Genomic DNA, 13,888 nt, shown 5'->3' on the forward strand with positions numbered 1-13,888 from the left:
GCTACTAGTTTCAGGTAAACTGTCGATGCATGTCCTTAATATGGTTCATAATTTTATTTATTTTATTGCGTTTTTGTACCAACTTTCTGCCAAGGCACTAACAGTAATTCACTTCGGAGGGAAATGGTTTACTCTCTAAGAAACATGTTGCAGAAAAAGAAAGGGAATGAATGAGGAAGATAAGCATCTTCAGATATTGACTCTTCTGTATTGTTCCATAATGATGTTATGTAAGGGATTGGTTGTGCAGGGAGGAAGGTGTATTCCAGACTTCTCATGGTCCTTTGGCTTTCGAGTCACTTCTGAAGAAAGACTAGTGGATATTCTTGTCCTTGTTCCCTAAGCATCTGCTTGGTTCACCTTCGTGGACAAAAATTGGGTTTTGGCGTGAAGGGATATCATGTGAAATGGCTGTGAGGCCAAGCAACTCCCAACGGCGGGCATCACAATGGATTATTGGGATTGTATTCCCTGTGCAGCAATTTCCTGATTCTGAACATGTCTATTTGTTGGTGGGCATGTGTGCTCTGGAGTTTGAAAGTACTCCATTGCCATGAACAGACATTTTTTTTTTTTTTGATAGGGTTTATACTTACTCCTAACGTCTGCAAGGGTGGTTGACCAATTGGAATGGTCCATCCATCAAGACCTGGTATCCGGTGACTGTCAGGGGAGCAGGTTCATCAGCAGGTTAGAAGAGAGACTCCGAGACTCTGAGTAAAGTCAGCTGTTTTATTCAGAAGATTGGTATACAACAGAGACCACTCAGGCACGGCTGCCCTCAGTGAAGACATTGCCAGGACTGGCTCTTGGCACCTCTTTCTCCTCTTAAACCTCCTCTTCCAGATGTCTCCCAAGCAGACACAAACTCCGGCAAGGAGGAGAGCCGCCCCTTGGGCTTTCCTAGCTTTCTGTTCAGCTACTTGTAAAGCTCTGCATGACCTTGGAGTCAAAGGGGGATGGGAGCTCAAGGCAGAGGGACCAGGCAGCTGCTGTGAAGCTGTTGCAGTGTCTGCCCCCTTCCCTGTCCTATCCTTCAGATCCTGAGCTTGAAGTGTCCCTCTGCATCCTGTCCAGTCTTTGGAGGGCTTCCTGCTTCTGGCTCTTCTTGTTTCTTCCACCTCCTGGCTTCCTCCCTCCTCTGATGTGTCTTCTAGGTCCCACCATCACTACACTGTGTATAAGGATATTCACCACTCCCCTGTGTCTCTGTGGCTTCCCTAGGGAGTTCCTTGGTGGGGATCTTCCACCACTCTTCATCATCCAGCCAGTCCCTGGATGTTTTACTGATGGCTCTGGGGGATTTCCCTGCTGCCTTACCCAGCAGTTCTGTGAAAGTCCTGGTCAGCTTCTGGAACGGGAAAATATCCTGACATAATTGTTCCCAAGTACCTTATTCCATGGGGGACACAGGTGGTGCTGTGGGTTAAACCACAGAACCTAGGACTTGCCGATCAGAAGGTCGGTGGTTCGAATCCCTGCGACAGGGTGAGCTCCCATTGCTTGGTCCCAGCTCCTGCCAACCTAGCAGTTCAAAAGCATGTCAAAGTGCAAGTAGATGAATAGGTACCGCTCCGGCGGGAAGGTAAATGGCATTTCCATGTGCTGCTCTGGTTTGCCAGAAGCGGCTTAGTCATGCTGGCCACATGACCCAGAAGCTGAACGCCGGCTCCCTTGGCCAATAAACGAGATGAGCGCTGCAACCCCAGAGTCTGTCATGACTGGACCTAATGGTCAGGGGTCCCTTTACCTTTACCTTATTCCATTGGCCCCAGCTTGAGCCTCTTGGTTTTCCAAGGAACTATGAAACACGTTGGGGAGTAGCTAGAGTGATGGTGGAAGAAGATATTGCATGGCTTATTTATATACTACTTTTTAGACCAAAAGACAGGTAGAAACTAAAAAAAACAACCCTCCAGGTCTGGTGGGCAGGAAGGTCGATGCACTGCATGCGATGCTTAAACAATGGACACCTCTCTCCTTTGACACAGAATATATGCACATTTTCTCCACTTCACATGAGAGTTGGAATCGGCAACAAAAGAAGCATGAATCACTCACATTTCCTCTGCTGTCACTTCAGGTAAATGTGAGAATGTCTTGGGGGGGAAAGAAGCGTATCTTTTATTCTAAGCTTCGTTTAATCACCCCTCCCCCCACCCCCACAGCAACAATTACTTAGCAAACAGGAAAGGGAAAAAAAAAAACCAAGCAGAAAAGCTAAAACTTCAAAAACAAAAAATCCAAACTGGATGTAGAGTGCTTTTTTAAAAGCCTGGAGAAATGCCTGGCTCTTCCAGGTTCTAAATTGAGACTTTTGAAAGGATTTGAAACACTTGCATAGGGCTTGCTTTTCTTTCCAATCCAAGAGTGCTGCTCGTATACAATGACAAATTCCAGATATAGTTTAGGAGCAGCGGGATCCCAAATTTTAAACAACTGGGAGGCACCGAAATGCTTCCAGTAGCCGTTTTAGCTACAGATGGAATCATTTGACCATTCGACTCACCGCAGTTTTCATGTTGGAGGCTTCTGAACAACTCTTTGGTACATTAACTTCATAACAGCTTCCATCAAAGCCCCCCCCCCCCAAGCAGAGTAGCTGTTCCTTCTCGTACAGCATTGTCTTGTAAACGTGCTAAATGCTGCAAAAAGATCCACTTTCCGACTTCTCCCCCGCTTCCATCGGAATCGTAGGTAAAGCATAATCATTTCCACAAATTATTCTCATTCAAATGAGTTTCAGTATAGTACAGGTTTATCTTTTCCTTTCCTTTTCAAAATGGTTTCTTGCAGACAAATAAATGAAGAGAAATGGAGAGCTTTTTGTTCTCTACATCTCTAACTGTCCTTGGGAAGAAAACTCTCTCCCCCCCCCCCCCCCCCGGCCATCACACAGACAGCAACCCTCCACTAACCAACACATTTTAATATCCTGGGTACCTGATAGTTTTGTTTCTTGTTTGTTATTTCCCCCCTCCCTTGGATCTTTAATTTTGTCAAGTGCTCTGTTCATATTTTGGACTTCGCGTTTACAAAATAATTAGACACCTGGCATGAGGGAAATAAATATGCAAAGATGTGCCTCTTTTTTAAAACAACAACAACAACAACAACACCCAAGTTTCATGAAGGAGGAGAGATGACTTACCTTTAAGATGTGTGCTTTATAAGTAAAGGTGGACCTCTTGCTTATTTAATCCCCCCCCCCCCCAAGATAACTGTGCAGCTTTTAGTCACAACCTCCTTCCTCTGTTCAGTTTGTAATTGAGCTCAGCAAATGGAATTCATTATATATCATTTCCCAGAAAGCCTTTACCAGCGTATATGTGTTCACCACATATGGTAAAAAAATACCCTCCTTCCTTTCACATTTCCAACGCAGATTTGAACTCGTTCTGTACATTTTTGCAATTTTACTCAGTGTTACGATACCAACGATACTCCTTTTCTCAAACTTTTTGCTCTGGGCCACACTTTCAGAACAATAATTTGCTTGCACCACACAGATTTTTTTTTAAAAAATTGATAAGAAATACATTGGAAAACAAAAAGAAACAACTCTTAGCAGTGTTTGATTCATAACAGAACACAAGTACTTTGTAATATGTCCATGAGACATCCAGAAAGTTTAAAACAATGCAGCTAAATAAGAACATGAATCATTCCCAAAATATAATTATAAATGAGCCTCTTATGTATGTACCTCAAGTATGCATACAAACTCAATGAGAGGTGTGAGCCCGCTTTTGCTGGGTAATCTCATTTATATTGGGTCTAATTTGAGACAAACCGACTCTCATCTCCTCATCAGCACAAAGCAGCCTTTCTCTTTTCTGATCTTTCATATTCGTCAGAGTTGGAAATCCCTGTTCACAACAATATGTCACGGGGAACTGTAGAAGAATAACCAACGCTCTTGAGGAGAGGCGTGGATGCTGTTTCTGGTTGTATATGCATACTACATTGAAATGTTTAACTGTTTCTTTGATTGTCCTTAAATCTTCCCACCCTCTCCTGCTACACCAGTTTGGTGCACTGCACCCTTTGAGAACTACCACCTTGGAGTGTCCTAGTATCAGTTTTCACCTGGTCCCCACTGACAGGAAAAAAAAACGTGAGTGGGCCTCTTACCAAACCATTCAGAAGAAGGCTGCCTCAGTCAAGAGAACCAGGTGGACAGACACGTCCACTCAGTCCAAGTGCCCTGCAGTCTGGTCTAATGGAGAGGGGTTTGGGTTGTTCTGCCACCTATCTGCTGCTTTTCATGCTTTCATGCCAGCGCAGTTTTTAGCTCAAAAAAGTATCTAGATATGTTTAGAGATTCATGTTTCCAAAATTCATTCTTTTTTAAATAAGTGAATAAATCTGCATTTATATGTAATTTATGTTGGAAAAGCCAACAAGTTACATATCAATGCAGAAATGAAATGGACTGGAGTTGTGGATGAAAACATGTAAAAGCGACACATACTACGAACAGACGGAACTGTCCATCCTTGGAAGAATTCTCCTCCTCAGATTAAAATCTGAGCTGGAGAATAACTGTGGGGTTGAAATGCTTGCCTCATATTTAAGGTGCTCTGAATTCCTTGAGTGCAAGGAGCCCCCTTCTCAGTGAAGTGAAGGGTAAAACTGAATTCTAACATATATATTTGATGAAGGTGGTATTCATGCAAGTTTCTTTGATTTCATGGAGGGTTTTATAAATGGAAAGATGAGGGAGAGAAGGTGTTTTTTATTGATCTCCAATCCACTCTGCCGTCTCCTTTGTCCTTCCTCTGCTCCAGAAAGTAGGAGGTCCCTTTTGTAACAACATGAGGAAAGGTGTAGTATTTGCAAAAGGCGCTGCAGTATTTGCAAAAATCTCTTCAATCTCCCTTCCATATATAGACGCTTCTGCTGGAACAAAGAACCTTCTGTAAATGAAAAGACACAGTTGGAAGTAACCAATTGTTGTTTCTCATTTGCATATTTACATAAATATTATGGCTCTTCACAAGATTTTTGCCAAGGAAAATCTCCAGTTCTCAGACGGATTTGTGTTTGTGTGTGTTGCGGTACTGATGTTGCAACGTTGCTGCCTACCACACAAAGGGCTCAGACTCTGTTTCTCTTTCCATAAAATGAGCCGCCATTCCCTTCATAAATAGTCCAGCAGGGCACTAAAACAATGAGCTCCCACAGTTGGATCGTTTACACAGAGGAGACAAGTATTGCCTGAATTTCTCTGAATTTCCCTCCATCCACGTTGCTCTTCCTACTAATTCCCCAGTAGGCTTTGTGGTCCTAGGCAGGCTTACACGGGTCTTGCACCAGGCAATGGGGCTTGTTCCCAGGCCAGTGTGCATGGCATGGCAGCCTTAGCTGGCTATACTGAAGGAATGAAAGGAACATACGTTGTGAAATATACCTGCACTGATATAAACAGATGGATAAGTAACACCTCAGAACAAGGTGGCCAGTGATTAGCAATTCATCTTGTATTCACCGTGATAGCATGATCTTGATGCATAAAGTATGCTTAGCATTACTTAGAACTGTGTGAAAAGAAAAGCATTTGCCTTTTGCAGTGGTTATGCAAAAAGGCACCTCTCTCTCTCTCTCTCTCTCTCTCTCTCTCTCTCTCTCTCTGCTCCTTCTACTTCAGTGGGTAGGAGCAGGAGGAGCAGGGGATGTGAAAGCCATTGACCTGCACCAGCCTGACCTGTCTCTCCCCCTCCTGCACCTGTGCTTCACCCTCCAGTCCTGCAGCTTCTTCTCCTGCCTCTGAGTCTTGTCTCCTGCCTGTTACAGGCTCCCCCAGATCACTGATCCCTCCTTCCAAGTCAGTCTCCAACTCCTCTTCTCCCAGTGGCCACTCATCAGTATCCAACACCGCTCCTCAGGGCCTAGCCAGTCTCTGACGATGACGACTATTGGTAGCATATTATTATTATACTCCACCCCCATCGTTCTGCCCGGACGCTGAGGTCCAGCGCCGAGGGCCTTGTGGCGGTTCCCTCGCTGCGAGAAGCCAAGTTACAGGGAACCAGGCAGAGGGCCTTTTCGGTAGTGGCTCCCGTCCTGTGGAACGTCCTCCCACCAGATGTCAAAGAGATAAACAACTGCCTGACATTTAGAAGACATCTGAAGGCAGCCCGGTTCAGGGAAGTTTTAAATGTGTTTTTAATGTATTTTTCTTCTTTGTTGGAAGCCACCCAGAGTGGCTGGGGAGACCCAGCCAGATGGGCGGGGTACAAATAATAAATTATTGTTATTGTTGTTATTATTATTATTTCCCTCCTCCTGCTGCATGTAAACTCCCACATTTATGTGTGCTGTATGCACTTGACACTTCTGTTTTAAGTAGCCCTTTGCCCACAAAAGGGACCGCTCTGCATGTTGTTTACTCTCAAGCAAGCCCTACAGCGTTCGGTAGACTTACTTCCAAGTAAGTGCGCCTAGGATGCCAGTGTAAAATTTCTGGGCTGGCAACAGCCAGCTAATTGTATGCCCTGTTGCTTTGGCAGTTTGGATTGGACTCGGCCTGCTGTCAGCAGCACATGAAGAGAGAGAAATGGACAAAAGAGGCTCTGAGAGCAGATGTTGACACTAGAAGCATTAATTCTAGGATCCTCAGAGTGTGGATGTGGAAGTCCAGCTGGGTGGAAGAGACAGGCTGCATTCATTGAGCCTCTCTGGGATCCATGCCCCATGCAGGTATTCAGCCATTGAGAGACAGGAAGATGAAAGGCTGCTCCGCAGATGTCACCTACAGAGGGTTCAGCAGCCTGTCCAGAAATGTCATGTTTGGCAGCTGGCACAGGATCCCTCCCACCAGTTCTGGCACGCAGATCCTCACAGTAGTCTGGGAAACTTGCTTACACTAGGGCTTCCTAATGAGACTACTTGAAAGAGTTTTCTTTGGCTTCTCTATGTAGTAGCACATTTGACATTAACCTAGCTGCCCATTTATTATACAGTTCCGCCAGAGATCAGTCACTCTAACAAAACGCATTTTAGATGCAAGCTTCATGTCGGATTACCCCCGCGTTAGCTCTGGATAAGCAGTGATAAAGAAGGAAGCAGTGTCCCTGATCCCTGGCATTGGGTGTTCTTGGGAGGGAGTTGTGGGGCCTTCAGACGACCTGTTTGTGGAGCATTCGTTGTGATTTGCTTGCATAAAGCTTACATGGAAGCAAGGATGGAGGAGAAATTTGATTCAATTCCCATTTAAAGGTGAACCTCCCGAATTTTCACAATACACCAATAAGAAACACAGATATCTTTCAAAATTCACACTTCTACCCATTTACCAGTGCCGTCGCCCGGTCACGTAACGTGTCCAAAATTGTATATACTCAGGTATAAAGTGTGCTTAAAGTGTGTGTGTGTGTTAGTGAAAACAACATGCAAAAATTATGATCTTAGGCAAAATTGCTTTGCAAAAATGTGTATATTGGGCAAAATTGCATGTGCATGTTAGGGGGGAAAGTCCCACTGACGTGCTGATGAAATACCTGAGGAAACAAAACCAAAATGAAACATTTGAGCCTTGTGCCAACCAGTTTGTCTAGTGGGGGTCAGGTGTATTCCAAAGCTGAGCACCACCATGCCTTGCTACCCCTTCCTCGAACCATTACAGTGGCACCTTGGTTCTCAAACGCCCAGGTTCTCAAATGCCTTGGTTCTCAAACTCCGAAAACCTGGAAGTAAGTGTTCCGGTTTTTGAACATGTTTCAGAAGCTATTGTTTCTGGGGCATCTGCACCAATCAGAACCTGTGCCTTGGCTTTTGAACATTTCGGAAGTCAAATGGACTTCTGGTACCGATTAAGTTTGGCACTTTTGTTTTTGCTATTTATTTTGTGTTTTTTGTTTTTGAGGCTTTTTCGATTAATTTGTTTTTGTGGCTGTGTGGAACCCACTTCAGTTACTGATTTATTGATTGCGTGACTGACGAAATGCATAAAAGCCCCACATCCAAAGAATAACTATCATCAGTGCAGGTAAGAAAAGTAGTTAATTTTAATTTTTACCATCTACAATACAGTACTGTCTTATTTATTTTATAGTACAGTACATTGATTATTGCTTTCATTTTATGGATCAATGGTCTCATTTGATAGTAAAAGTCATGTTAAATTGCTGTTTTAGGGATTGCTTTTTAAAAGTCTGGAACGGATTAATTCGTTCTGCATTACTTTCTATGGGAAAGTGCGCCTTGGTTTTGGAATGCTTTGGTTCTGGAATGGACTTCTGGAATGGATTAAGTCTGAGAACCAAGGTACCACTGTATTACTGTTTTTGCTTGGGGATGATGGAGTGGTTGAAACTTGCAAGGAAGGGCTAGGCTGCTCTGTCTTCCACCATTTGGGATTCAGGGGAGCATTCTTAATGAGTGATAGATTAAAAAATTGAAGGCTGGGTTGGTGTTTTTTTTGGGGGGGGGACATTTGACAATAACTCTTGGAAAGTCTAGCTGGTTTGCAGGACAAGCTGTGCCCATGATTGTGTACCGCATATAGCTACTCTTGAAGATAACATTTCACTTTCTTTGGTTACCTGCGTCTGCTTCCTGCAAAGACATAATTTTCTTAGGAGGGAGAGAGAACGAGACTATGGCTTATAACAATCTCAGACTCTCCAAGTGTACCTGTTTTCCAGGGACATCCCTGATTTCGAGAAGCTGTCCCGGTTTCTGATTAGATCCTGGAATGTCTCACTTTTCCTTAGGATGTCCCTATTTTCATTGGAGAAATGCTGGAGGATATGGAGTTGTGTGATGAGTTACCGCCTCCCCCAGGAAGAAATAAAGACACAGGACACCAAGTATTAAGGTTAATGGGTGAAATAGCCACAACTTTATTGATTACAGGAATGAGCGGTATTGGCTTAGGCATTGGTCCTACCGACTAGCCGGCTTCAGCCCGATTGCATGAAGACTGGCAAGGGTTAACCACCAGTAGAGGGAGTCCTGCTGAGGCACGTCAACTAGGAGCTCCCCCGGGGTCACTGCTTGGGGGCGTGCCCTGGGGCCCACATCTCCATAGGCTTCGGACAGGGCAACGCCCCCCGGAGTCCTTCATCAGACTACCCTTTGCTGTGGGGGGAGGCTATGGTGCTTCCTCCCCCCCCCTCACATACACTTAACCCTCCCTTACCAATGCCTAACCGCCAATGCCGAGGAGTTGTGACGAGTTGCTACGAGGTAGGCAAAAAACCAATTGGCTGGAGCCAATTTACCAATTGGAAAAAATTCCTACCAGGCCCCTTGCGGCGACCAACTGAAGTCCATAGCAAATTCAAGGAGCCTACCTAAAGGGAAGGAGGGTGGGAAACTAGATCAGCTGGCTGGCGCGGCGAAAAGAGGGGGAGCCTCGGCCGCGCCGGCCCTAAATAGGGCAGGCCACGCCCCCCCAGCCAGCCAGTTGGATTCCCCTGATCTCGCGGGGTGGGCATGAAGCCTGCAACCCCACCTCCTCCCAAGCTTGGAAGTGGCTTTATCTGACTCCTGAGCTGCCTGAAGCCAATCCTGTATAGGGAAGTTTTTAAAATGTTTAATTATGTTTTTATATATGTTGGAAGCTGCCCAGAGAGGCTGGGGCAACCCAGTAAGATGTGTGGGGTAAAAATAGTAAGATTATCGTTATGGAATGGGATGTTCCTATTTTCATTGGAGAAATGTTGGAGGGTATGCGATCTCCTTCCATCAGATCTTTCGTTGGAGAGAAAATTGCTCTCAAGCAGAGCCATGGGAGACATCAAACACACATCTGAACAAGGCACTCAAATCTTTGAAAAGCAAACATGCACCACCAACAGACATTCACACACTTTAATTGGGCCCAGCCTCTGCCATCCATCCTGCCAAATGTGATGTCATTGCATATGCCTTTGCAGCAAAATAAGGAATATAATATTGTATCCCAAAAAAACACAAGAATGACAATCTAAGCTTTTAATTGCTCTGAAGGGGGAGGCAGTGCATATGAAGATCTATCGCAGAGAGGGCCATGTCCATTGTGACTGACAAAGTCTAAACACTGTGAAAGTTTAATAAAAACAGAGACTACATTGGCTTAACCTACTTTAGCTTTGTTTTTGGCTTCATGACTGATAATTTGTTTTGGAAGCCAGGGAGCCTGGTTTTGATCCCAGTGTTAATGAATTGTGCGCTGTGTTCACTCTGCAGTTCATGAAGGAAGGTAAAAGACAATGCCTGGATGTGAATTATTTAAGCATTAAGAGCTCTTCCAAATGTCTTCATTGGCCAAGTAATGACCCATTTGAAATGCTAAATGCCCAAAGAAGGTGTATCCAAATGCAGAAAAATCTTCAAATGATCCAGGGGATGCTCATGGAATTATTGTAGATTTTTTTCCCCTTTCTATTCCGCTGTAATTAGATTTATTTCTTTGGAATATTAAAACAACAACAACAACTGAATCCAATTAATTACTCACTTTTGTATGATGGCCAGAACACTTTCTATAGCAGGCAGAGCCTGTTCAGTCTTGGTTTGGTTTAATGAGATACAATTTTTGTCCGAGGCACAATGACAAAGCAGTAAACCATGTATACTGGAGGAGTTGAGGATGCTGGTGCTGAGGAGGATTCAATGACATACATCACATAGGAAATCTAATTATGCTGAAACAAAACACTGCATGCCTCACTTTATAGACCTTGGGTTGTATCTTAAATAGGTCCATTAATTTTAACAGATCTACTCTGAGTCAAACTTAGTTGGCTACAACCCCGTGTGACCTGTTTTATGGGAAACACTGGCTGAAAATTTGAAGGGTTATTCATGGTTTGTGACACCTGAAAAATAACTTCCAAGCCCTGTGGGATGTGTGAAACCCTCCTGAATTTGCCTTATTTAGAGCACTTTTTGCTTCTCGTGGATGCCCTCGCTGGGTTTCCTCGAATCGAGAACATCCAAATGCAGCTCAAAGACTGCTTTAAATTTGGGAACAAGTCTAAATATGAATGGCAGCCACCTGATTAGGGGACTGATTCCCAGTTTTTCAGAAGATCGTTCAACCAAGAGATACTAGGCCATATCCATGCCCCATGCGGACTTGCCAAATTCCAACCATGAGCATCTTCTCAACATAAGCAGTGCCCTGTTGGATCAGAGCAAAGGTTTATCTAGTCCAACATTTCCCATGGTAAATAACCAGATGCCTATGAGTAGCCGAGAATTAGGAAGTGAAAGCAATGGCCGACTGTTGTCCCCCATACATAGCCATCATGACCAGTAGCCACTGATAACCTTATACTGATGCCATTGGGTAAAATTTAAGGGGCCAAACCCTGTTGGTCTGTTGTGGCCCAAACAACTGAGAGTTCTGTAAGCAGAAGTCTTGATGTAACTAGGTAATGCTTGTTAATGATATATGGGGAGAAGTGAAAACTTTTTGGTTTAGGTTGGGTGTGCAGCATAGAAACCAACTTCTAGGGCTGAGGTCCCTTTGCCCCCCCCCAATAAAATATTTGAGAGGGCTGGGCCCCCCAAGTTGATGGGCATTGCTGTTCAAATGCTGTGTGTGCCACGTCTTGTGATTATGTGGGTTGGAGTTTATCTGCCTCCCCCCCCCAATATTTTATTTAAGTTGTCACCCCTGTTGTGCAGGGGTGGGGAGCTTCAGGCCTGTGACCCAAATGCTTCCCTATCTGCCCTACATATAGGGCTGGGCTCTTCCCAGATAACTGCACCCTCCCCAGTCACATCTCCCCTGCCCTGGTGTCAGGCAGCAGAGGAACCAACCCCCACAGCAGGCTGCCAGGAACGGACAAGGAAAACTCCTTACCATCTGCTTTTATTAAATATCCACAGAGAGAGGCTTGGGAGTGCAGCCTCTTGGAATAATGGTGTTGCCCCGAGTGAATCTCCACCTCCTCCGTCTCTCCCACTTCCTCACGAGTCATTGTTACGGGTGCTGAGAAGTGCCCTCTGCCTTTGAGCTCTTTGCTCTCCTGCTTTCAAGGCCCGCCGGGTTCTGGTAGAGGGGGAGTCTGGAATGCTTTCTAAAGACACCGAGTCCGTCAGCTGTCACTCCCCTTCTTCTTCTCCTTCTCCTCCTCCTCCTCCTCCTCCTCTCCCATTATTTCCCAGCGTTCCCCTTCATCTGCCTCTGAGCTGTGACCTCCCTCAACCCCCTGTTGTAATTCCGGAAGGGTCAGTCTGGGGAGGCGGTTTCCACCATTCCTCCTCTGCCCAGTCCCAGACGCCAGGCCACATTCCTCATGGACTCTGCTATATGTCCTCTTGCCTGTCTGGGATGTATTCTTGACCTCTTGCCTGCCTGGATGGAGAATAGAGAATGGTGCGCAACTATTTGTGGACAGGCGGAGTCTCCCAAACTCTGGGCGGCCCCCGTGTGGAATAACGACTCAAGAAATGTGCTATGGGATTAAAATTGGCCACAACTTTATTATATTTCAGATGTGGGTAGACCTTGGCTCAGGCATTGGGCGTTTATCCCTCCCAGTGCCCCGCCGGGGATCTGGGGAACATCTGGGTTATCCAGTGTGTGTGGGGATGGGCTGGCTCTGGAGAACATATGTTCAAGCAGAGAGAGCCCGCCCCCGTTACGCCGCCATCGCAGGAGAGAGCAATGACAACCTCTCAGCGTATGGTCAAAGCCTCCCCTCAAAACAACCCCTTTAAGAGGGAACTCTGGTATCACCGCCGTGAAGAGGAGGGGGCGTGGGTCACCGCTGCATGCTCCCCCCCCCCCCCATTCAGGGAAGATAGACTAAAAGATTCTGCCCAAGGCCTGATACCACCAAAGTTGTGACGTTTTGCTATGGGAAAGGTAAACCTGCCAATGCAGGAGAATTGCTTTCTGGCCCTTCAACTGCGACCTTGACATAGCAGCACCCGCATACCTGGGGAGAAATGGTTAACCTGCAAAAGAAGTCTTAACTGAGGGTGGGTAGGGTGGAAGAAGCTCTGGAGCCAACTGATGATTCCCAGGTCAGATCCTCCCCCTATTGTGTGGTCAGGTAGTCACTCCCCCTACCTGGCCTGATCACCTTGGCAATGCCTCCCCAGGCAGGATTGGGTAACTGGCTGAGGTAGGCAGAAACCTCCAGGTATCCCACCTGGGGGAGGCGAAGCCAAACCTGTGCAAATGCTGCCGCATAGGGTCCAGGGGGCTGCGCACAACCACGCAAAGGGTGCCCCCATTTAATGTGGGGAGCAGTCATTGTGTATGTGTGTAGATACTAGCCTGCTGTACTAAGGTAAAATTCACACTTATTGCTCTCCCCACTTTTGCCTCTGGCCCCAGCCACCCACTCTGGGAGGATGCCCAAAAGCGAACGTGGCCACAGGTTGAAAAAGATTCTTTACCGCTAGTGTTGCAGAATTGCTGGAAGCATGACCAATTTCAGTATGGCTACGAGGATGTATGGTGTGAAGTTGGATCTACCTGGAGCAGGCTTCCTCAACCTCGGCCCTCCAGATGTTTTGAGACTACAATTTCCATCATCCCTGACCACTGGTTCTGCTAGCAAGGGATCATGGGAGTTGTAGGCCAAAAACATCTGGAGGGCCGAGGTTGAGGAAGCCTGACCTGGAGTCTAGCGTTCGTCCTGCATTCTACTTCTTGTGAATTTTGGTAGCAAGTTTAGACACTTCATTAAGGCTTTTGCTTAAAATTTTGGTTTTCGAAAACGGTTTGCTTTTATGCTGCCACATGTCTGCTGCATTGAGACTTTTTAAAAAAAAGTATCTGAGATGTATTTATTTTCTGTTCTCAGGCAGTTGAGTCTGTAGATTAACATTGCTGAGAGTTTTATCATAAACAGAAGAGTGGGATAGGAATCAAATAAACAAAGAATACTCCGTGAAACGCTGCACAGTGTTACGGCACAAGACAGAAAGTTTAACA

This window comes from Podarcis muralis, chromosome 3 (assembly GCF_964188315.1).
Source record: "Podarcis muralis chromosome 3, rPodMur119.hap1.1, whole genome shotgun sequence".
Lineage (NCBI taxonomy): Eukaryota > Metazoa > Chordata > Lepidosauria > Squamata > Lacertidae > Podarcis > Podarcis muralis.